The 22,179-nt window shown below is 37.3% G+C and overlaps 1 protein-coding gene across 2 annotated transcripts in view; it reads right to left on the bottom strand.

Moving 5' to 3' along the window:
• FER (FER tyrosine kinase) overlaps positions 1 to 22,179 on the bottom strand; it is a 436,635-nt gene that overhangs the window by 410,678 nt on the left and 3,778 nt on the right. The window lies entirely within an intron of this gene.

Raw genomic sequence — 22,179 nt, forward strand, 5'->3', positions numbered from 1 at the left:
TCCCAGTAAACACATATTGTCTCTAATATGAGTATACCAAATCCTGATTCTTCCATCAGCTGTTCTCTCAACCCTTGAAACTATAAGAATTTCTAAGCTGTTCTCTTCTTTATCATTGATGGCAATGTATGCTGTTTATAGCTCTGTCACAGTTTCTCATTTTTTAACTCAAGCCCTTGTGTCTCTAATCTTGACTTCTTGGTTATAAACGAAGCTCTCCCCTTCTTTCAAACTCTTCTTTTTTTGTTTGCCTATTCTGTTTCCTGTCATTTCCCCTACATCTTTGACTTTCACAAGAATCAGAGGATATTTCATGGAGGTTAGCAATAAGATTACTCCTCCTGGTCAGGAGTAATGTGTCAGAGTATCTTCCAAGTCTCCTACTCTTCTATGCTTTTTACTTATTTCCAAAGAGTTCCTTCTTAGCCCCCCAGGCAAGCATTTCTTCTCTAGATTGGGCAAGGTTCTCAAAGCTAGAACTGGGAAATCTAATCTGCACATAACGAGAGTATTATTACATCCCGCTTCTTCCATTAAACTGTGACAAGATCAGGGACAGGGATTATTATCTTAATACGGCCAGCATCCCACATAATACATGGAACACTACAGCCACCAAACAAGCGAGTACTGAATCAATGAAATTCCAAACTAAATTATGGCTTTCCCTGACTTCTGCACTTTGGTGTAATGTGAGGCTTTGACAAGAGTTTCTACATTAAATGACAGAATTCATGACTTCAAATGATACTTAAATGAAAATTTTAATCATTCTTCTCTTTTATACTGCTATCAATAGCATATCTTCAATTAAACCCCTTAGACACAGTAAACAGTGTTACTTATAAATATTTCCAAAGAACAAAATGTATGAGTGTATACTTAAATGTACATATTATATATGTTATCTAAATTCCACTCCAGAGACAGACTGCAAAATTACTGGACAATCCACTTAATTTTAATTTTTTTTAGCCACTTCTCAATCAGCAAAGATAGTTGAGAATTACCTAGAATTTCATGATTTGGTCTTTCACTATAATAGAGAAACAGTTATTTTCAAAGATGTAAGGACAAGAAAGACAATTATTCAACTAAGGTTTCATGCCCAACACTCAGCAGTATCAAGTGTCCTGTTCAAGGAAGCTAGTCAAAGCAGCCACATATTATTTACGTCTCAGTCTCCAACTCAACTCATGTCTGTAATTTTTATTTTTCAATGAAAAAAAAAAACCTATTTTCCAGTTGATATTGAAATCATTTTGATTAAAAAATAAGTAACAACTTCCTTGGTAGCATTTCTAAATGCAACATTTCTTTCTTTGAACTTATTATAAACCTATGGACAAAAAGTATGTTCCTTGTGTTACCTCAAAGATATTACCATCCTCATCAGAACTCAGCAAAGATTTCTATAGACAAGTTTGTGGCGCATGGGTGGCTCAGTCAGTTAAGTGTCTTCACTCTTGATTTCAGCTCAGGTCATGATCTCATGGTTTGTGACTTCAAGCCCCACATCGGGCTCTGTGCTGATAGCACAGAGCCTGCTTGGGATTCTGTCTCCTTCTCTCTCTCTCAAAATAAATAGAAATAAACTTTTAAAAAAAGATTTCTATAGACAAATTGAAAATGCACAATTACTACTTTGTAGTGTACCTTAATCTTCCTCACCAACTTCCCCAACGGCATAGGCCACCATCTTTAACTCACATTCATAGTAAAAATATAGTTTCTATTCCTTAAATAGGCTTCTCTTCATGACTAGGACTACAGTGAGGTATGAGGGGTGTCTAGGGTGCACAATCAACAGAGACTTTCACTCTCAGGGTCATACAAGAGCCACCCTGTAGCTGCATGACACTGAAAGCCAGTACCTTCTTAAATTTTGTGTCTTAGGCATCTAAATAGATATGGCAGTAATGCCTATATATAAGATTCTAAATTGTTTCTTAATGAGTTTGAGTTGCATGTGCATACAAGTGACAGACTTATGTTGTTTTTTACTCCCCTTCTTTTGGTAGCAGCATCTCAATTTTCTTCTGTTGAACTACCCTTCTCTTATCTTCAATTCATGTAGTTTGAGTGACACTAATCATTCCCACTCTCAGATTCCTAAAATAAGCACAAAGTTCCTAGAATATGTGCATAACCCAGGCCTGGAAAGTCAGCATATTTCCTTCCCCAAGCAGTAGTTCAGGAATGGGTACATGACCCAATTAGACAACTAAAACTCCCAAAAATTTTGCCAGAACTAATTAGAAAGTTCTCTTTTGGCTGAGGTTGCTGAACTGAAAGAACACGGTAAGTACCCACTCACCAGAGAGCCAACCCAGAGAAGACAAAAGCCAAGAGACAGAAAGAGAATGAAAGTTCTGAAAATATTTTGTCCCTAGATCTAATTACACCTTTGTTCTGGTGAATTCAGATGTGAATAGATGTAGCTGCTAGAACTTTAGAATTACTGTTGAGAAACAATTCTCTCTGGATTTCTCATGTTCCTGCGCAATCAGAGACTTCTGAGCAAAAGTTACTACAGGGATAATTGCACAACAACCAGCCTTGGAAGCTAAAGATCGTGTCTCCCTAAAGATTAAGACTTCCAATGAGCTTTGGAGAAATAAAGCTCTCTCCATCCCTTCCCTGAAAGATATTTACCTATATTCCTTTTTCTTTTTCTTCTTATATTTCCTTGTTACCTTATTTTTTTTTTTAATTTATATTTACTTGTATTCTAGGGTACTAAACCAAAGACACTTCCCCATTCTCCCCTGGAGAGATTTGCTTAATGAATAATCTCTCACCTCTGCAGGGTAATTTCAGTCCCACCAGTGTTTCAGACTTAACAGCTACATGAGGCAACAAATTATTTTTTTTAATTTATTAATTCATTCAACAAGTATTTGCTGAGAGCCTACTAAGTTATGTGCCATGCACTTTCCTACAAAATATCTCAGACAAAAACTCCTGCCCTCATGGAGATTGTATTCTACAGAAGAAATAAAATACAAAATAAATACATAAAACACATAGCATAAAGTGTTGACAACTGTTATAAAGAAAAAGAAGGAAAAAGTAATAAGACATAAAGGGCAGGTAGGCGATTTCAAACTGATGTTGGTTATCAAAGACTTTAAGCATAAAGTGATATTTGAGCCAGGACCTAAGGGAGAAAAGGAAGTAGGTCATATGGACATCTGGAGAAGAGCATTCCAGGCCAGGGAAATGCTAACTGCAAAGAACTTATTTAAAGATGAGCAAGAGGCCTGCATAGAAGAGACAACAGAAAAATCTGAGTTCAGACAAAAGTCCTGCATTAGGGAGGGAGAGCAAGACCACAAAAACACTAGCTCATTTTGAGGACTTGAGCCTGTACTCTGAAGTTACATGGGAAGCCACTGCAAGATTCTGAGCAAAGAAATTATACTAATATTAGTACAATATCACTAATTACTAATTGGCCTCTTACTAATATTCTGAGGCTAACATTATGAAAACAAAAGTAGTAGGAGGGAGCCTTGTTAGGAGTTACATAGAAGGAAAGAGAGGATGGTGTTGAACCAGAGTGAACCCCAAAAAGAAGTGGTGAGCAGTTGGTCAGATTTCATATTTTGAAGCCAACAGAATATGCTGAAAGATTGTTGGTGGGAAACAAAAGAAAAAGAGTCAAGGTTGGAGGTCTGAGCAAAAACAAGGATGGAAGTGCCACTTACAGATATGGGAAGGATTAATTTTTTTTTAACTAGGTTTCTACCACTGCAATCTAAAAGAAGCCTGACAAATATAAAAGTCATGCCAGAAATCAGGCACTACAATTGACAGCCCTGAACTGTGGAACTGAGTCAATAATAGAAAGTGAAGGGTATTTGGTATTCCTCTACTGTAGAATGAGAAGTCAGCAATCCTTAATAAGAAAAGCAACTGGTAAATTGGCACCTCTTGTAAAATCGGACTATGCACCTACTAAGGATGGAACTACAGGATACTTAGTAAAAAAATGTTGGGATGATAGTATATTGCCAACTGTGCAACAGTCTTCAGTAAGGTCATTCAAAAGAGAAGCACACTCTGAGTGGTCTTTATAAAAGAAAATCTTTTCAGTCTTTCATTATAAATCCAAGATGGCTGATAATCTTATAATTTACAGGGATGAAAACCAAATATCCCTAAACTAAAATTAGAGTCTTTAACCACACAAAAACAAAATATGAGAAGCCCTTTTTTAAAAAAAACATTTATTTTTAATTTTTAAAATATCTCATGAGGCTCAAACAAACAATCCAAAGATCAAAACTTCAATGCTCTACCGGCTAAGCCAGCCAGGTGCCCCAAAATATGAGAGAAACCTAATGCTCCAGGCTCCTCCCCAAGCATCCTAGCAAAGAAGATATTTACCCATTATAAAGAACTATGCACTGTGAAATAGTCTGGGAGCAGGGACAAATCACCTCTGCACTATTACCTAGAGAAGCTGCTCTCAATGGCTAGAAAGAGAAGCCAACAAGGAAATTGAGAAGCCTAGGATATTCGTGGTTTCTTAACCTCAGTACTACTGTCATTTTGAACTGGAAATTCTCGTTGTTAGAGGCTATCCTATCCATTAGAGCATGTTTAACAGTGTTCTTGGGCTCTACCTACTAGATGCTAGCAACATCTACCTACTTCCCCAGTCCCAGCCTTCCGTTATGACAACAAAGATATCTGCAGACATTGCCAAATGTACCCTGAGGTAAGAATTGCTCCATGTTGTAGAATCACTGGGTTACCGTGATGCACAAATTGTTCAGAGGCATACCAGAAGATGATCTGATTCACAGACTAGGATCAGACTTTGGGTATTTGGGAGAAGGTGATCAAATGAAAATAAATAAAACACTATGTTTATGAAGAGTTTTATTGCCTAAGAAACTCCCAACAAAGATTTGTTACTGCTTAGCCCCTAAGATGGTTCCTGGGACCCCAACACCTCAACAGAAAGTGAGCTATTGAGGCAATGCAGTCCCCAGTACAGGAATCTCTCTCAATACTCATCTTGGCTGTAACTAGGAGGAAAGAAAACAAAGAAGACCATCCTGGGTGGTAGAAGCAGAGATAGCCATATCGGCTAATCAAAAATCTTCCTCCACTGCCAGGCAAAGAGTCCTTGCCATACCTATCCAATGAAATATGCACATAGTATGGATTGTGGGTTGTTTCTTCTTTTTCTCTTTTCTAATTGACAGTTTTTATTGTCTTTATGCTATATTCTTTCTACCAATGAACACAGACTTTATTACAACTAGTTATATTTATCATGTAACCAGTTCCTAGACCATAAGGCTATCTATTCAAAAAGGACTGAGAGAAATTACCCAGAGATCCTAGACTTAAACTTAGATGCAGTATTTAAATGAGTCTTTGACTTGCCTTCTTTTGTTGGGGAGCAGATGGTAAATGCATTGGAAGTTGTAAGTGAAAATTTTACATTAAGTCAGGTGCGGGCTTTTTTTCAAGGTCGTATAGGTGCAGAAAGACATGTATGCACATTGGTAAGATTATAGTGAATATTTTGGTTATGCCTGCCCAACATCCACTGCCCCTTCCCATGGTCACACTGTAGTCTTTTTCTTTCAGTGACCTCAGTCCACATGATTCAGATCATGTGACTGGCCAATACTTCCTATTCCCAGTTCCAGTAGTTAGTACCTGATCCAGATCTGGCCTCTACTATCCCTCTGACCACAGGATCAAGGATGAAAACATCACGCAATTCATACAATGAGATGTAATCCCAGGACTTATATAAAAACTATGAGTAAGAGAAATGCTTTTTATGTTGGTCCTTCTAAAGTAAAAGAATGTAAGCCTGGATCTATCAGAGGGCTCCACATAAAGAAAGTCTACCTGAAAGTATATCCAATACAACAGAAAGCCACTGAGTATGTCCTAAGGCCATTGTTTGAGCCTTTGAATCCATCTACATCTAAAGAAAGTACACTAGTGTTCTACTTTTTGAGCCAGTGGCTAAGCTAATAAGAGTAGGGTATTGAACTCATGCAACTGAAAGCAATTGAAAAATTTAATATTTTTATCAGTTATCAGATGAAACTGATATTGAGTTTTCATGCGAAAAAAGCTATAAGCTATAAATCTGTAAGAATTAAGTTATTTGCCTAAATTCATACAACAAATTACTGGTAGTATAGATTCAACCCCAAGCAGATCTGCTTCTAATATGCAAGCTCTTTCCACTACATGATACTGTCTTTCAGGAAAACAGTCTGAAACTTCTCCCTACTTTATGATTATCATGGAGCCATGAATACCCATGGAGTGAGTATTCTATTAACATTTGTTACATGACCAAAAAAGGAAGAGTCACATGGCCCCCTGCTCTCTGTCCCATTCCTGCACAACCCACCTCTTGTGTTACATGAAACATTTCAGAATTATTTTTATAATGTAGGCCAACTTGAGGACATGTCTATTTCTCCACCACCTTCATCCTCCTCCAACAACTATATTACTATATATAATAGCAAGTGTCTCTAAGCCAAGCCACTTCGATGCTAGAATGCCAGCTCCAGTCTTAGGGTAAATTAGGCTCCAAAACACAAATAGGAAATCAGAACTTTAGAAAGAGGCCATCACCAAGGTCTAGCTACTATTGTGTAATAATTAATTGTGAAACTCAGAAAAGGACACCTATCTTATATGTGACAATACTGCTGTTTATGTTAATATTTGAAGATATTTGTAAGAACCACATCAACTTCCAAAAAGTAACAGCTATTTATAAACAGTCAAATCTCTTTCAAATATTATTAAGGGTGAGAGAGAACGGAAGTGGAAAAGAATTTATGAACTTAAGATCCCTGATATTTTCAAGAAATCTGTCTAAAAAAAATGAAATTTTTTTTTAAATGTTTATTTTGAGAGAGAGAATGCATGCAGGCACAGAAGGGGCAGAGAGAGTGAAAGAGGGAGACAGAGAATTGCAAGCAGGCTCCTTGCTGTCAGTGCAGAGCCCAATGTGGGGCTCACTCCAGGAAAGTGAAATCATGACCTGAGCCGAAAATCTAAAGTAAGACACTCAACCAACTGAACTACCCAGGTACCCCTAAAATTATGAGAATTTTTGACAGAGCCAGAACACTCAGTTGCACAAGGCAACTTTCGTTTCCCTAGAAGGTGTAGTGGATTGACTCACAACCAGGTAAGAGACTCACTGGATTCAACATTCCATTTTTATACATATTCAAAAATAACTACTTTCTGGCTAATATCCACTACCTTCTTAGACTTCTTTTCTTTTTCTTCATTTCTAGCAGCTAAATTTCTCTTTCAGAATTTTTTTTTTTTTTTTTTTTTTTTTTACAATAGGACAACCTCCAACAGAAAATAAAGCAAGACAAGATGTGAACATTGGGCAGGTAGCTAGAGTCACAGATATCTTGGGATCTCACTTCCAATAAGAATTCATAACAGCAAAGCCGCAAATATTTCAACATGGACCTTTAGAATCACTCCCAGATAGTTGAAACTGTTATAGTTAAAACCAGGATTACTAATGGTTTACTATATTTAGACATTTAACATTTGCATTCACTTCAGGTATAGCATATGAAAGAACTAAGTTCAAACCCCAGTAAACACTTTTATACCTGGCTCTCCTAGGATAAAGGATGTGACCCAACATTGGTTCCAGATCACAAAAAGAATATACAAGCTATCCAATATAGAGTTGTCAAGAAAATCAAAACAAGTACATAAAAAGTGTATGTACTCACAGCAGCCACCAAGCAAACATTAATGTCCCTACCCTATATCAGTATCTGAATCCATGTAATCTACTCAAAAACTTTTTCTGACAGATATTGTTTCTACCTTGGAGGTTAAAATGTTCAAGAGGAGAAAGAGGGGTTAAGATGGTGGAACAGCCCAGGAGAACCAGAGCTTGTCTCGTCCCTGAAACGCAGCTAGATCAGGACCAAACCATCTTGAACACCTAGGAAACTGATCTGAGGATTAACAAAACAATCTGCATAACTTGAGCCACAGAACTCAGCAGGTACATGGTGTGGAGAGGTGAACTGGGGAACACAAAAGCTGTGGAGGGTAGACAGCCATTTTTGCAAAGAGAGGACAAAGATAAAAAGGTGAACCAGGGAAAAGAAAAGCCAGGGAGGGTAAACAGTCATTTTTGCAGAGAGAGGGGACAGAGAGAGAAAGAGAAAGGGGGAGACTGCAGCACTTTGGGACAGTACATTCAAAATACAAGGAGAGATAAAGAGTTTCCCAGACAAACAAAAACTAAAGGAATTTGTGACCACCAAACCAGCCCTGCAAGAAATTTTAAGGGGGACTCCTCAAGTGGAGAAAAGACAAAACAAAAAAACCCCAAAAGCAACAAAGACTAGAAAGGACCAGAGAACATCACCAGAAACACCAACTCTACAGACAGCACGATGGCACTAAATTGGTATCTTTCAGTATTGACTCTAAATGTAAATGGACTAAATCTCCAATCAAAAGACATAGGGTATCAAAATGGATAAAGAAAAAAAAACAAGACCCATCTATATGCTGCTTACAAGAGACTCATTTTAGACCTAAAGACACCTGCAGATTGCAAGTAAGGGGATGGAGAACCATCTATCATGCTAATGGTCATGAGAAGAAAGCTGGAGTAGCCATATTTATGTCCCAACATGGCAGTTCTCAAACACATAAATTAATCACAGACATAAAGAAAGTCAATGATAATAGTATAGTAATTCTAGGCCTTCAACACCCTGCAAGGAAACAATGGCTTTGAATACCACACTGGACTGGATGGATTTAACGGATATATTCAGAACATTTTTCCTAAAGTAGCAGAATAAATATTCTTCTCAAGTACACATGGAACATTCTCCACAATAAATCACATACTGCGTAACAAATTGCCCTCAGCAAGTACAAAAAGATCAAGATCATATCTTTCATATTTTCAGATCACAACACTATGAAACTTGAAATCAACTGCAAGAAAATTTTTAGAAAGACCATAAATACTTGGAGATTAAAAAACATCCTATTAAAGAATGAACAGGGTTAACCAAGAAATAAAAGAGGAAATTAAAAAGTGCATGGAAGCTAATGATAATGAAAACACGACAGTCTAAAACCTCTGGGAAGCAGCAAAGGTGGGCAAAAAAGGGAAGTATATAGCAATAAGGGCCATCCTAAAGAAGGAAAAAAGGAGAAGATGACAGCATAGGAGGGTGCTGGGCTCAACTCATCCTGCTGATCACTTAGATTCCACCCACACCTGCCTAAATAACCCAGAAAACCACCAGAAGACGAGCAGAATGGACTCGCTGGAGCCAAGCGTAGACAAGAGGCCCATGGAAGAGGGTAGGAAGGGCAAAGAGGCAGTGCTCACGACACGGACTGGCAGGGGGAGCTGGGGCAGTAGAGGGGCAGCCCGTCCAGCAAGGCAGAGCCCCCGAGTCTGACTTGCAAAAGCAGAGGGGCCAGACTCTGAATTCTGACAGCCAACGGGACTTAACATCTGGAATGTTAAAAGTCAACAGCTCTGCTCTCAGAGAGTGGCAAGGGCGAGAGGACGCTGGAAGAGAGAGTTGTTGAGCCCGGGAAGACAGAACTCAGCTAAGCAGGAAGACAAAGGTGCTGGAAAGCACCATCTCCCTCTCCTATCCCCCAGCCGAAATCCCGAAGGGAACTAGTTCCTGTCAACGACCTTGCTTGCACTGCACAAACACCCAACACTGTGCTTCTGTGGATCCATCCATATGACCGGTCTGCCTCCCTCCCGGTGCCTCAGGGCCCCTCCCAAAGTGGACCACCGAAGGCAAAGTGAGCTGAGTCTGCCCCTCCTGCCCCTGTGAACCTTGCGGATCCACCCCAGCTAATACGCCAGGTCCCATTACAGAAGCACCACAAGCCTGGCGGTGTGCAAGTAGCCCAAAAAGGGGCCACACCACTCTACAGTGAATCCTGCCCCTGGGCGAGTGGAAGATAAGGTATACACCAGTCTGACTATGGCCCTAGCAGTGGGCTGGGGACAGATATCAGGTCCGACTGCAGCCCTGTCCATCAACACAAGTTACTCCAGACAGCACAGGGGAAGTGCCCTGCAATTGGGCACCACCGTAGGGACTATCCAAAATGACAAAACAGAAGAATTCTCTTCAAAAGAAACCCCAGGAAGTAGCGACAGCTAACAAATTGATCAAAAACAATTTAAGCAATATAACAGAACAAGAATTTAGAATAATAGTCATAAAATTAATCGCTGGGCTTGAAAAAAGTATAGAGGACAGCAGAGATTCTATTGCTACTGAGAACAAGGGACTAAGAAATAGTCATGAGGAAATAAAAAAAGCTATAAATGAGGTGCAAAATAAAATGGAGGTGACCACAGCTCGGATTGAAGAGGCAGAAGAGAGAATAGGTGAATTAGAAGATAAAATTATAGAAAAAGAGGAATATGAGAAAAAAAGAGATTAAAAAAAACCAGGAGTATGAGGGGAGAATTAGAATAATATCCATATCATAGGAATTCCAGAAGAAGAAGAGAGCGAGAAAGGGGCTGAAGGTGTACTTGAACAAATCATAGCTGAAAACTTCCCTGATCTGGGGAAGGAAAAAGGCATTGAAATCCAAGAGGCACAGAGAACTCCCTTCAGATGTAACTTGAATCGATCTTCTGCATGACATATCATAGGGAAACTGGCAAAATACAAGGATAAAGAGAAAATTCTGAAAGCAGTTAGGGATAAACAGGCTCTAACTTACAAAGGTAGGCACATAAGGATAGCAGCAGACCTATCTACTGAAACTTGGCAGGCCAGAAAGCATTGGCAGGAAATCTTCAATGTGATGAACAGAAAAAATATGCAGCTGAGAATCCTTTATCCAACAAGCCTGTCATTCAGAATAGGAGAGAGAAAGGTTTTCCCAAACAAACAAAAACTGAAGGAATTCATCACCACTAAACCAGCCCCACAAGAGATCCTAAGGGGGATTCTGTGAGTGAAATGTTGCAAGGACCACAAAGTACCAGAGACATCACTACAAGCATGAAACCTACAGATATCACAATGACTCTAAACCCGTATCTTTCTATAATAACAATGAATGTAAATGGACTAAATGCTCCAACCAAAAGACAGAGGGTATCAGAATGGATAAAAAAACAAGACCCATCTATTGGCTGTCTACAAGAGACTCATTTTAGACCTGAAGATACCTTCAGATTGAAAGTGAGGGCATGCAGAACTATCTGTCATGTTACTGGAATTCAAAAGAAAGCTGGAGTAGCCATACTTATATCAGACAAACAGCCTTTCATAAGTATACAAGAATTGAGATCATACCATGCACACCTTCGGACCACAAATTCTATGAAACTTGAAATCAACCACAAGAAAAAGTCTAGAAAACCACCAAAAGCATGGAGGTTAAAGAATACCCTACTAAAGAATGAATGGGTCAACCAGACAATTAGAGAAAAAATTTAAAAATACATGAAAACAAATGAAAATGAAAATACAACAATCCAAACACTTTGGGATGCAGCGAAGGCAGTCCTGAGAGGAAAATACATTGCAATCCAGGCCTATCTCAAGAAACAAGAAAAATCCCAAATACAAAATCTAACAGCACACCTAAAGGAAACAGAAGCAGAATACGCAAAGACACCCCAAACCCAGCAGAAGAAGAGAAATAATAAAGATCAGAGCAGAAATAAACAATATAGAAGCTAAAAAAACTGTAGAGCAGATCAATGAAACCAAGAGTTGGTTTTTTGAAAAAATAAACAAAATTGATAAACCTCTAGCCAGGCTTCTCAAAAAGAAAAGGAAGATGACCCAAATAGATAAAATCATGAATGAAAATGGAATTACTACAACCAATCCCTCAGAAATACAAGCAGTTATCAGGGAATACTATGAAAAATTATATGCCAACAAACTGGACAACCTGGAAGAAATGGACAAATTCCTAAACACCCACACACTTCCAAAACTCAAACAGGAAGAAATAGAAAACTTGAACAGACCCATAACCAGCGAAGAAATTGAATCAGTTATCAAAAATCTCCCAACAAATACGAGTCCAGGACCAGATAGCTTCCCAGGGGAATTCTACCAGACATTTAAAGCAGAGATAATACCTATCCTTCTCACACTGTTCCAAAAAATTGAAATGGAAGGAAAACTTCCAGACTCATTCTATGAAGCCAGCATTACGTTGATTCCTAAACCACACAGAGACCCAGTAAAAAAAGAGAACTACAGGCCAATATCCCTGATGAACATGGATGCAAAAATTCTCAACAACATACTAGCAAATCGAATTCAACAGCATGTAAAAAGAATTATTCACCATGATCAAGTGGGATTCATTCCTGGGCTGCAGGGCTGGTTCCACATTTGCAAATCAATCAATGTGCTACATCGCATTAATAAAAGAAAAGATAAAAACTATATGATCCTGTCAATCCATGCAGAAAAAGCATTTGACAAAATTCAGCATTCTTTCTTAATAAAAACCCTCGAGGAAGTCCAGATAAAAGGAACATTCTTAAGCATCATAAAAACCATTTATGAAAAGCCCACAGCTAATATCATCCTCAATGGGGAAAAACTGAGAGCTTTCCCCCTGAGATCAGGAACACGACAGGGATGTCCACTCTCACCGCTGTTGGTTAACATAGTGTTGGAAGTTCTAGCACCAGCAATCAGACAACACAAGGAAATCAAAGGCATCAAAACTGGCAAAGATGAAGTTAAGCTTTCACTTTTTGCAGGTGACATGATATTATACATGGAAAACCTGACAGATTCCACCAAAAGTCTGCTAGAACTGATACATGAATTCAGCAAAGTCGCAGGATACAAAATCAATGTACAGAAATCAGTTGCATTCTTATACACTAATAAGGAAGCAACAGAAAGACAAATAAAGAAACTGATCCCATTCACAATTGCACCAAGAAGCATAAAATACCTAGGAATAAACCTAACCAAAGATGTAAAAGATCTGTATGCTGAAAACTATAGAAAGCTTATGAAGGAAAATGAAGAAGATACAAAGAAATGGAAAAACATTCCATGCTCATGGACTGGAAGAATAAATAATGTTAAAATGTCAATACTACCCAAAGCTATCTACACATTCAATGCAATCCCAATCAAAATTGCACCAGCATTCTTCTCAAAGCTAGAACAAGCAATCCTAAAATTTGTATGGAACCACAAAACACCAAAGTATATTCGTGTATGGAGCCTTGAATAGCCAAAGTAATTTTGAAGAAGAGGACTAAAGCAGGAGGTATCACAATCCCAGACTTTAGCCTCTACTACAAAGCTGTAATCATCAAGATGGCATGGTATTGGCACAAAAACAGACACATAGACCAATGGAATAGAATAGAAACCCCAGAACTAGACCCACAAACGTATGGTCAACTAATCTTTGACAAAGCAGGAAAGAACAACCAATGGAAAAAAGACAGTCTCTTTAACAAATGGTGCTGGGAGAACTGGACAGCAACATGCAGAAGGTTGAAACTAGACCACTTTCTCACACCATTCACAAAAATTAACTCAAAATGGATAAAGGACCTGAATGTGAGACAGGAAACCATCAAAACCCTAGAGGAGAAAGCAGGAAAAAACCTCTCTGACCTCAGCTGCAGCAATTTCTTACTTGACACATCCCCAAAGGCAAGGGAATTACAAGCAAAAATGAACTATTGGGACCTCATGAAGATAAAAAGCTTCTGCACTGCAAAGGAAACAATCAACAAAACTAAAAAGCAACCAATGGAATGGGAAAAGATATTTGCAAATGACATATCATATAAGAGTTCATATCCAAAATCTATAAAGAGCTCTCCAAACTCCACACCCGAAAAACAACTGGGTTGTTGAAAAACAACTGGGTTGGTTGTTGGTTGAAAAACACTGGGTTATACCCAGTGAAGTAATGGGCAGAAAACATGAAAAGACACTTCTCTAAAGAAGACATCCGGATGGCCAACAGGCACATGAAAAGATGCTCAACCTCGCTCCTCATCAGGGAAATACAAATCAAAACCACACTGAGATACCACCTCACACCAGTCAGAGTGGCTAAAATGAACAAATCAGGAGACTATAGATGCTGGTGAGGATGTGGAGAAACGGGAACCCTCTTGCACTGCTGGTGGGAGTGCAAACTGGTGCAGCTGCTCTGGAAAACAGTGTGGAGGTTCCTCAAAAAATTAAAAATAGATCTACCTTATGACCCAGCAATAGCACTGCTAGGAACTTACCCAAGAAATACTGGAGTGCTGATGCATACGGGCACTTGTAGCCCAATGTTTATGGCAGCACTTTCAACAATAGCCAAATTATGGGAAGAGCCTAAATTCCATCAACTGATGAATGGATAAAGAAACTGTGGTTTATATACACAATGGAATACTATGTGGCAATGAGAAAGAATGAAATATGGCGTTTTGTAGCAATGTGGATGGAACCAGATAGTGTTATGCTAAGTGAAATAAGTCATACAGAGAAAGACAGATAACATATGTTTTCACTCTTGTGTAGATCCTGAGAAACTTAACAAAAGACCATGGGGGAGGAGAAGGAAAAAAAAAAAAAAGTTAGAGAGGGAGGGAGCCAAAACATAAGAGACTCTTAAAAACTGAGAACAAACTGAGGGTTGATGCGGGTGGGAGGGAGGGGAGGGTGGGTGATGGGTATTGAGGAGGGCACCTGTTGGGATGAGCACTGGGTGTTGTACGGAAACCAATTAGACAATAAATTTCATATTTAAAAAAATAATAAAAATTGTTAAAAATAAAAGACAAAAAAAAAAACAAAAAGAAGGAAAAAAGCTCTCAAATACACAACCTAACCTTACACTTTAAAGAGCTGGAAAAAGAACAGCAAATAAACCCAAAACCAGTAGAAGAAGGGAAATAATAAGATTAGACCAGAAATTAATGATTATCGAAATAAAAATAAAAATAAAAAAATAAAAAAATAAACACAGTAGAACAGATAAATGAAACCAGAAGCTGGTTCTTTGAAAGAATTAATAAAATTGATAACCCCCGAGCCAGACTGATCAAAAAGAAAAAGGAAAGGACCTGAAAAAATAAATTCATGAATGAAAGAGGAGAGATCACAACCAACATAGCAGAAATACAAACAATAATAAGATAATATTATGAGCAATTATATGCCAACCAATTGGGCATAATGAATAAATTCCTAGAAACATATAAATTACCAAACTCAAACAGGAACAAATAGAAAATTTGCACAGACCCATAAACAGTAAAGAAATTGAATCAGTAATCAAAAATCTCCCAAAAAATAAGAGTCCAGGGCCAGATGGTTTTCCAGGGGAATTCTACCAAACATTTACAGAAAAGTATACCTATTCTTTTGAATCTGTTCCAAAAATAGAAAAAAAGGAAAACTTCCAAACTCGTTCTACGTGGCCAGCATTACCTTGATTCCAAAACCAAAGACCCCATTAAAAAGGAGAACTACAGACCAATTTCCCTGATGAACATAAATGTAAAAATTCTCAACAATATACTAGCAAACCAGATCCAACATTACATTAAAAGAATTATTCACCATGATCAAGTGGGATTTATTCTTGGGATGCAGGGCTGATTCAATATCCATAAATCAATCAATGTGATACATCACATTAATAAAACAAAGGATAAGAACACATGATCTTCTCAAAAGATGCAGAAAAAGCATTTGACAAAATACAGCATCCTTTTTTGATAAAAGCCCTCAAGAAAATAGGGATAGAAGAAACAGATCTCAAGATCATAAAGGCCATATATGAAAACACACAGCTAATATCATCCTCAATGGGAAAAATTGAGAGCTTTCCCCCTAAGGTCAAAAACACGACAGGGATGTCCACTCTCACCACTGCTATTCAACATTGTGTTGTAAGTACTAGCCTCAGCAATTAGACAATAAAAACAAGTAAAAGGCATCCATATCGGCAAAGAGGAAGTCAAACTTTCACTCTTCACAGATGATATGATATTGTATGTAGAAAACTCAAGACTCCACCAAAAAACTGCTAGAACTGATTCATGAATTCAGCAAAGTCGCAGGATATATATCAATGTACAAAAATTGGTTGCATTTCTGTACACCAATAATGAAACAGAAGAAAGGGAAATCAAGAAATCAATCCCATATACAACTGCACCAAAAACCATAAAATATTTAGGAATAAACCTAACCAAAGAGATGAAAAATCTATACACTGAAAGCTATAGAAAGCTATGTAAGAAACTGAAGAAGACACAGAGAAATGGAAAAGCATTCTATGCTCATGGAATGGAAGAACAAATATTGTTAAAATGTCCATACACCCAAAGTAATTTACACATTCAATGTAATCCCTATCCAAATACAACCAGTATTCTTCACAGAGCTAGAACGAACACTACCAGCATTCTTCATAGAGCTAGAACAAACAATCCTAAAATTTGTATGGAACCATAAAAGATCCTGAATAGCCAAAGTAATGTTGAAAAAGAAAACCAAAGCTGCAGGCATCACAATTCCAGACTTTAACCTGTATTACAAAGCTGTAATATCAAGACAGTATGGTACTGGCACAAAAACAGACACAGTGGAACAGACCAATGGAACAGAACAGAGAACCCAGAAACTGACCCACAAATGTTATGATTAACTAATCTTTGGCAAAGCAGGAAATAGTATCCAAAGGAAAAAAGACAGTCTCTTCAGCAAATGGTGCTGGGAGAACTGGGCAGCAACATGCAGAAGAATGAAACTGGACCACTTGCTTACACCCTACACAAAAGTAAACTTAAAATGGATGAAAGAGCTAAACGTAAGACAGAAGCCATCAAAATCCTAGAGGAGAAAATAGTCAACAACCTCTTTGACCTTGGCCGCAGCAACTTCTTACTCAACATGTCTCATGAGGCAAGGGAAACAAATGCAAAAACTACTGGGATCTCATCAAGATAAAAAGCAAAGGAAACAATCAGCAAAACTAAAAGGCAACTGAAGGAATAGGAGAAGATATTTGCAAATGACATATCATATAAGAGTTCGTATCCAAAATCTATAAAGAACTTATCAAACTCAACATCCAAAAAAATAAATAATCCAGTGAAGACATGGGCAAAAGACATGAATAGACACTTTTCTAAAGAAGACATCCAGATGACTAACAGACACATGAAAAGATGCTCAACATCACTCATCATCAGGGAAATACAAATCAAAACCACAATGCGATACCACCTCATACCTGTCAGAATGGCTAAAAGTAACAACTCAGGCAACAACAGATGTTGGCGAGGATGGGAAATGCTTTGCACCATTCGTGGGAATGCAAACTGCTGCAGCCACTCTGGAAACCAGTATGAAGGTTCCTCAAAAAATTAAAAATAGAACTACCCTATGACCCAGCAATTATACTACTAGGTATTTATCCAAAGGATACAAAAATGCTATTTCAAAGGGGCACAGGTACCCCAATGTTTATACCAGTGCTATCCACAATAGCCAAATTATGGAAGGGGTCCAAATGTCCATCAACTGATGAATGGATAAAGATGTGGTATATGTATACAATGGAGTATCTCTAGGCAAATTAAAAAGAATGAAATCTTGCTATGTGCAACACAACATGGATGGAACTACAGTGTATTATGCTAAGCAAAATAAGTCAGTCAGAAAATGACAAATATCATATAATGTCACTCATAAGTGTCATTTAAGAAACAAAACAGATGAACATAGGGAAGGAAAGCAAAAATAAGATAAACCATGAAACTCTTAAATACAGAGAACAAACTGAGAGTCGCTGGCAGGTGTTGGATGGGGGATGGGCTAAAAGTATGATGGGCACTGAGGGCACTTGTTGGGATGAGCACTGGGTATTATAAGTAAGTGATGAATCACTAAATTCTATTCCTGAAATCATCATTACACTATATGTTAACTAATTAGGATATAATTTTTTTTAAAAAATGTTCAGGAGGGGAAGAAAAAAGTAATATACATGAATAAATAATTATAACACAATATGTCATATTGTGTTACATAACAATATGTTACATAACAGTAAGAGAAACAAATCATTCCTGCTTTGTAAAAATGTTCTAATATATATAAATCTAGATAAAGATTCTACACTTTGTCCAACATAACTGTTTATAAATAATTGGAATAGTGATCTAACAAGTTGTCCCTAATAATTATCTGAGACAACTACTTAGATTGACAACTACTTTAGATCCCTTTAATTACTTTACTATTGCCAATTTATTCTATGCATTACATAGAAAGCTAAGAGGCCTGACAAAGTGATAGTACTTAACCAGAATACATAAATTCATAAATTCTGAATGAATTTGAAATATGAGTGACTGAATCTGCATCATTAGAAAATCTGCCATAAGTCACAGATTCTATACAAAAAAAAAAAAAAGTGATGCCTAAAAATGTTTCCTTTGCTCTAAGCAAAGCAAATTTTTAAAACCTCAGTGAAAATTGAAATGACGGTTAATCTGTATAAGAAAGTATATACAGAGTATGTGATGTTGAAGGAAATATAATTCAAGAGGAAATGAGGACACTGTATAAACATTTTCGTGAAGTAAGAGGTGGTATGGCTTCTAGGGCAGCTACTGACCCAGTTATTACCCAAATTGAATGTCAGTAAAAGATTCAAATGTATTTTCCTTTGTAGAATATGAATGTAACAGAAAAGCCCCAACCAACTAACAAGGGAAGCTTGGGAAATCCTCCAGAGCTGGACATTCAAAGAGCAGAAAGGACACAAACTACAGAAGTGTTCAACTCCAAGGACAAAACATATTCAAGAAAGAGCAGGAAGAATTAGGCATCGCAGTGACCAAGAACTAACTTTTCATCCTTGTGACAATGCGGCAGACTTTGTGATCAAATCAGAAATACTCTTTTGTTCTGCAAACCCCAGGTCATAAAAACCAAGAATAAGAATCTTTGCTGTAAAATACACTAATGATATAATGCAACATCATCAAGACTTCATTTTAGAAACAAAAAACTGTTGAACAGTGGAATTGTTAAGGGTCTGAAGGGATCACTTAAAATTTTCAATTAAGTTGAAATATATTTTTTGTGGGTAGTTATATCCTAGATCCACAAGGCTTTGGAGAAATAACACTTGCTAATGTCAAGGGTCTAATGAACACAGGTTTTCTAAGTCTTCACTTCTAACTGTATGTTATATGTACACATGCATACAAGATGAGCTATTTAAAAGCAATCTCATTCACAGCAATGTAATTTTAAAGATACTTTTCCGACTGAGCCAATGTAAAGAGCATTTTTATATACTAAACATCTAATATAAATATTCTAGCATTGAAGGGTTCCCATTCTCCTAAAACCATTCGTCCCACTACAGAAATACTTTTTCAGCAAGTGAAATAATTTAGACTGGAAAACTAATTTCAATTTTTCTATAATAATTAGTATTATTTTATTTACAATAAAGACCATGGTGTTGATCCTCACATATTTTTAATTCTTTTGTAATGTTTATTTATTTTAGAGACAGAAAGAGCACAAGCAGGGTCAGGGCAGAGAGAGAGGGAGACAGAGTCTGAAACAGGCTCCAGGCTCTGAGCTGTCAGCACAGAGCCTGAAGCAGGGCTCAAACCCACAAACCATGAGATCATGACCTGAGCCGAAGTCAGACACTCAACCAACTGAGCCACCCAGGTGCCCCATTGTTCACATATTTCTAAATGTTCATTATCAGTTATTCTTTTAAATGTAAGATTCTTCATTATCAGTTACATAAAATTAATACAGTAATCTTTTCTTCTGTAGCGTGACAAGACTGACAAATGAAGAGGCACTCATTTCCGGAAAATGCAGAAGTAACTTGGGCCTCAGTTGTAGTACTATAAGGTGTGTCTCAGGATTTGTTACTAATAGCAGTTATAGACATTTTTAAATGACTCCCTTTCCTTGGTAAATCAGAGTAGATTCAAGTTTATCCCCACAATTATGTCACTCTCAATTACTTGCATTCTGATATGCTTTCTTTTTTCTTTTAAGTTTATTTATTTTGAGAGAGAGAGAGAATGAGACCAAGTGAGGGAGCAGGGCAGAGAGAGAGAGAGAGAGAGAGAGAGAGAGAGAGAGAGAATCCCAAGCAGGTTCCAAACTGTCAGCACAGAGCCCAATGTGGGGCTCAATCTCATGGTTCATGAGATCATGACCTGAGCCGAGATTAAGAGTGGGACACTCAACAAAGTGAGCTACCCAGACGCCCCCAATATGCTTTCTTGAGTCACAGAGGGTGAGATGGAATTAAAGAGAGCAGACTAAGAAACTGCACATTAGAATATGTCACACATGTAAATATCTTATACTAGGATGGGGAAAAAATGAGAATCACTGACTTAGATTACAATATTTTGTTTTATTTCTGGGTAACACATAAAAACTATGTGGTCCAACTCCTAACTCTATTCAGCTCACTGCTTGCTTCATGACACCCTTCACATTTAAGTGTTAAGTGTGTGCTTTTAGGAATTAGAATCCTACACTTACAGAGTACACATTTTTAAATGTAGATATTTATAAAATAATGCTCCCCTAAAAAATAATCATATACATCAGTAGTAGAAGGAAAACATTCATGTAAGAGTTTTATGTAATATTACATCTGAAAATAAGTGGTTTTTTTCCATTTTATTTTTTAAACATTTATTTTTGGGAGACAGAGAGAGACAGAGCGTGAGCAGGGAAAGGGAACAGAGAGAGGGAGACACAGAATCCAAAGCAGGCTCCAGGCTCCAAGCTGTGAGCACAAAGCCCAAAGAGGGGTTCAAACCCACCACCTGTGAGGTCATGACCTAAGCCAAAGTTGGACACTTAACCGACTGATCCACCCAGGCACCAGGAGAATAAAGTTTAAGTTTTAAACATATTAAGTAAATGTGGTTTAAGGAAGGGAAGAACACTAGTTAGAGATTTAAGAAAGTAACACTTAGCTTTTCTGTACCACTTTTAAGCAAATATTTGTGGTTAAAATGAAAGGAATTTGGGGAAACCATCTACCAACAGATGATAATCCAAGGTGAAAGAAAAATAATTCAAGAATTCAGACAAACTAGACATATTTTGAGGTAAAAAGCATTTAAAGTGAATTTCCAACTACCCCTACTGAAACACAGTAATTTGAAGAACAAAGAACAGCTAATATGAGATATTGATAATTATTTCGTTTGTACAAATATAAATGTCTTTCAATTTATATAAACTTAATTTACATTACTGAATATCCAAGGTCTAAATTTGGGGACTTTTAGGATGGTAGAATAAACACAGTAATACTAGGAGAGATAAAATTAAAGCTACCATATAATGAACTGAATATGAAAGTTGAGGACTTCCTAAATTCAGGAATTTTGCCTAGATTGTCTTATTCTTCTTCATAACAACCTTGTGAGGCAGTCTTATCCTCATTCTACAGATGAGGAAACTAGGATTTAAAGAGATTACCTAACTTGCCCAAGATTCCACAGAAGAAAATTCTGATTTGTGACTGAAATCCAGATTATCTGCCTCCAAAAGAAATGAATCTTCTTTCACTACACCCTGGCAAAAAAAACCTACATTAAAAATTTTAGCATTTTAATTAGAACCTTCAAAAGGAGGAGACAATATCAAGTTTTTAGTAAGTGATGATATATAAACTAAATCTATATACTTCATAGCTTGATAAGTATATATGAATAGTTAAGAAATAATGTCATCCATATTTCATAGAGTTAAATATGTAATATCCTCCAAAATGGAGAAATTGGAAACTTTTTGTAGAAACTCACTAAGTAAACTTCTTACCTAGATATTTTGAATTCCAAAGAAAAAACTTGGGAGGTCCCATATTTTGTCAGCCATACTGAAGTTTCACATGAGTAACTAAGATTACATTTATACTTATAAGAAAAAGTGAGAAATTGCTTCTCTTGTTTTTGTTGTTGTTGTTGTTGCTCTAATCTGTCCTCTATTTATTCTTTTCCATTTTTCTTCCAGACCTTGGAGGACTCTTCTAATTTAGGGTAACCAAATCTCAAGTTCAAGAACTGTAAGATTAGGTACAGGTACAGAT

The sequence above is a fragment of the Panthera pardus genome, unplaced genomic scaffold (genome assembly GCF_024362965.1).
Source record: "Panthera pardus isolate Hobbes unplaced genomic scaffold, ASM2436296v1 HiC_scaffold_2, whole genome shotgun sequence".
In the NCBI taxonomy this organism is placed as follows: Eukaryota; Metazoa; Chordata; class Mammalia; order Carnivora; family Felidae; genus Panthera; species Panthera pardus.